General features: G+C 46.1%; 1 pseudogene; it reads right to left on the bottom strand.

The window, feature by feature from the left end:
• Positions 1–2,777: 2,777 nt before the first annotated feature.
• Positions 2,778–3,855, bottom strand: LOC147962292 (uncharacterized; annotated as a pseudogene).
• Between the last annotated feature and the right edge of the window lie 529 nt (positions 3,856–4,384).

Below are 4,384 nucleotides of genomic sequence, written 5' to 3'. Positions count from 1 at the left end.
AAAGACACATGGGAATATCGTCAAGCTAGTTTTCATCACGTTCATATGATTCGCGTTCGGTACTTTGATAATTTGATATGTGGGTGGACCGGTGCTTGGGTGCTGTTCTTACTTGAACAAGCATCCCACTTATGATTAACCTCTATTGCAAGCATCTGCAACTACAACAAAAGTATTAAGGTAAACCTAACCATAGCATGAAACATATGGATCCAAATCAGCCCCTTACGAAGCAATGCATAAACTAGGGTGAAGTGTTATGTAGTCGACATTCACATAACACCACTAGAGGCTAGAGAACATACATCTCATCAAAATATCGAACGAATACCAAATTCACATGACTACTAATAGCAAGACTTCTCCCTTGTCCTCAGGAACAAACGTCACTACTCACAAAGCATAAACATGTTCATAATCAGAGGGGTATTAATATGCATAAAGGATCTGAACATATGATCTTCCACCAATTAAACCAACTAGCATCAACAACAAGGAGTAATTAACACTACTAGCAACCTACTAGCACCAATCCCGCACTTGGAGACAAGAATTGGATACAAGAGATGAACTAGGGTTTTGAGATGAGATGGTGCTGAAGAAGATGTTGATGGAGATTGCCCTCTCCCGATGAGAGGAGCGTTGGTGATGACGATGGCGATGATTCCCCCCCCCTCCAGGAGGGAAGTTTCCCCGGCAGAACAGCTCTGCTGGAGCTCTAGATTGGATCCGCCAAGGTTCCGCCTCATGGCGGCGGAGTTTCATCCCGAAAGGTTGCTTCTTATTTTTTTCTCGAGGAAAGACTTCATATAGGAGAAGATGGTCATCGGAGAGCCACCAGGGGGCCCACGAGGTAGGGGGCGTGCCCTGGGGGGGGGGGCGCCCCCCACCCTCGTGAGAAGGGTGTGGGCCCCCTGGTCTTCATCTTTGGTGAGGATTTTTCATTATTTATTATAAGGTATTCCGTGGAGTTTCAGGACTTTTGGAGTTGTGCAGAATAGGTCTCTAATATTTGCTCCTTTTCCAGCCCAGAATTCCAGCTGCCGGCATTCTCCCTCCTTATGTAAAACCTTGTAAAGTAAGAGAGAATTGCCATAAGTATTGTGACATAATGTGAAATAACAGCCCATAATGCAATAAATATTGATATAAAAGCATGATGCAAAATGGACGTATCAATGGTCTCTTTGTGTAGTGTCACGAAATCTTCTAGCACATCTAGGTGTTGTAGCACTACTAAGTTTGCCCTGTCAAGGTCGTTTTGTCGGCCCGAGCGTAACATTCACATCCCTATGACCGTTGGTGTGACCTTCACCTTCGAGCCTTTCACAGTGCTTGTTGACAGGCAAACCAACAACAGGGTCTTTGGTCAGATAACTCTCACAGAAAGAGATGCACTCTTTGGTCAGATATCCCTGGGCTATGCTTCCATCTAGACGGGACATGTTACGAATGAATCCTTTGATGACCCCATTCATCCTCTCGAACGACATCATGCTATGCAGGAATGTCGGCCCTAGGTCGATGATGTCGTCCACGATGTGGACACATAGATGCACCATGACATCAAAGAATGCGAGCGGGAAGTACATCTCTAGCTCATTCAGTATGACAATGATCTCTTCCTATAGCCTATGGAGTTGCTTCACACTGATCGACTTTCGAGGGATAGCATCAAAAAAGTGGCATAGGTCAGTAAGCGTCTCACGCACATGTGTGTCCATAATCCCTCTAAGTGCAACCGGGAGTAACTGCGTCATCATCACATGACAGTCGTGAGACTTCATCCCACTGAACCTTTTTTCTTAGTGTCCAGATATCTGCTTATCTTCCCACAGTATCCGGAACTAACTTTGATTCCGGCAAGGCACTTGAACAATTGATCAACCTCCTTCGGATCTAAGGTGAAGCAAGAGGGGGGGCAATATTGTTCTTCCTTCTTGTTTACTTTTTTGCCCCTATCTTCCGTCTCCGTCTCGGTCTCCTCTGACGACCTTTTACCGGGCATTTGGAGATCTTTCCTGATTTTCAAAAATTCCAAGTCTTTACTTGCCTTCGGCCCATCCTTGGTCCTCTCCGGCATGTTCATCAATGTTCCAAGCAAACTCTCAAGGATATTTTTTGTGATATGCATTTGATCAAGGATATGAGGCGTGTCGAGTATGGGCCAGTATTCCAAGTCCCAGAAAACAGATCTCGTCTTCCATATCCTCAGCAGGGGCTCCGGCGCCTTTTTCTTCGTCCTTTCCGGCGAGGGGCACTCTTCCCAGTTCTTCAATAACTCATATATTTCTGCACCGCTACGCTTACGTGGAGGACCTTGATGCTCAGCCTTACCATTGAATAGATCTCCATGCTTTCTCCATGGGTCATCCTTCTCGAGCCATCTTCAATGCCCCATGTACACGATTTTTGAAGACCCGCCATCTTTTGATAGCTGCAGAGTAGTTGTATCATCTATGCACCTCGTGCATCCGCAATATCCGTGGCACACTTGGCCGGAGAGATAGCCGTAACCGAGATAGTCCTGCATCGTCGTGATCAGCGCGACCTTCATGTAGAAATACTCTCCTTTGCTTGCATCCCATGTCTTGGCCGGCGTTGTCCATAAGGTCTATAACTCCTCTTTCAGTAACCCAAGATACAGATGTATATCATTTCCCGGTTGTTTAGGCCCTTGAATAAGCATAGCCATGTGTATGTATTTTTCCTTCATGCACAACCAGGGGGAGGTTGTACATCCATACAAACACGGGCCATGTGCTATGATTGGTGTTCTAGTTGCCAAATGGATTCATGCCATCACTACTAGCGCCAAGCACGATGTTCCTTGGATCATTTGCGAAAAATTCAAATTCAGCATTTAATGCTTCCACTGGCTAGCATCTGCGAGGTGTCTCAGCTTCGGCTCATCTCCGTCATCTGGCTTCACCCTCTCCGCATGCCAGCGCATAAGCTTTGCTTCCTTAGGATCTACGAAATACCGTTGTAGACGCGGAGTGATCGGAAAGTACCATACAACTTTCTGTGGAGCTTCCTTTCCGGCCTTTTTATATCGTGAAGCATTGCACTTTGGACAGATGGTTTTTCCGCGTGCTCATTCCGATATATGATGCAATCATTGATGCATGTGTGATATCTAATATGTGGTAGATCAAGAGGGCACACTATTTTCTTTGCCTCCTCGATACTAGTAGGACACAGGCTTCCCGCGTGAAGAACCTTCTTTAGGTACTTCAGAAGCTCATCCAAGCTTGTATCTGTCCATTTGTTTTTTGCCTTCATCTTTAGAATTTCTAGTGTGAAACTCAAGCGGGTCACCTCGGGATTGCAACCATCATACAAAGGAGTCATCGAGTCTACCTCCAGTTGCGCCAGTTTGGCCTCCTCTCTTGAAGCAGCTCTATAGCTAGTCGTCTTCTTGCGAAGCAGGTCTCGAACATGCGGGTCCCGCATGGCTGAACTTAGTAGCGACGAATACGGCAGCGTGTCCGCATCTTCTCCGCCTTGAACTGCCTCTTCACCATCGACATTTCCGAGGCCGTCTTCCTCTTCCGGCACATAATCGGTCATCTCTTCGTCTGGTGGCCCCATGTCATTATTTCCTGCCCCGTCGACGTCCTCCTCCTCCTCCTCCTCGTCATCATCATCTTCACTTATCCACCGAGTATGGCCATGCATGAAACCATGCATGAGCAGGTGCGCCTTGAATTTACCACCCTGAAAGGGGTCGAGCCTGACTCTTCCTTTGCATTTTTGACACGGACATAAAACATCCTTCACTCTTTTTTCATACATGTCATCCACATCAGATTGCCAGTATCTTTCCACCATCCTTCCATTGACCTTCATGATCACCTGCGCACGGAGCAAATATTATAACCACATATATATATATATATGCATGCATGGATCAAATTCATACAAAAATTCGGCATGACCTTCCCTAAACATAGGACATATTGAGTTTGCCTGAAATTCGCCGAAACGGAAATGAATCGACATTTCGGCAAAACATAGGAAACTCATGTCACTCACATGCCACACACAATTCGGTATATTCATATTGCACATAGTTTCGGTCCTAATCGCAAACACACATATTTCCATTCTTGCACAACTCTTTTTTTGCTCGCCTATTTTTTGAGAGGAATATCGAGCACCTTCTTATAATTAGCTAGTAGCTCTAGATAGAGTTATGAGAGGGAGGAGGGATGACATTAATGGAGGGGGTGGTGGAGGGGCAAAGAAGAGAAGGGGAGAAGGGGCAAAAGAAAGGAAGAGGAAGGAGGGAGGGCATTAATGGAGGGGGTGGTGGAGGGGCAAAGAAGAGAAGGGGAGGAGGGGCAAAAACAAGGAAGGGAAAGGAGGGAGGGCATTAATG

The sequence above is a fragment of the Triticum urartu genome, chromosome 7A (genome assembly GCF_056163025.1).
Source record: "Triticum urartu cultivar PI428250 chromosome 7A, HENAU_Tu73, whole genome shotgun sequence".
In the NCBI taxonomy this organism is placed as follows: domain Eukaryota; kingdom Viridiplantae; phylum Streptophyta; class Magnoliopsida; order Poales; family Poaceae; genus Triticum; species Triticum urartu.
Note: the sequence above shows the minus strand (reverse complement) of the source record. Positions and strands in the feature narration are given on the sequence as shown.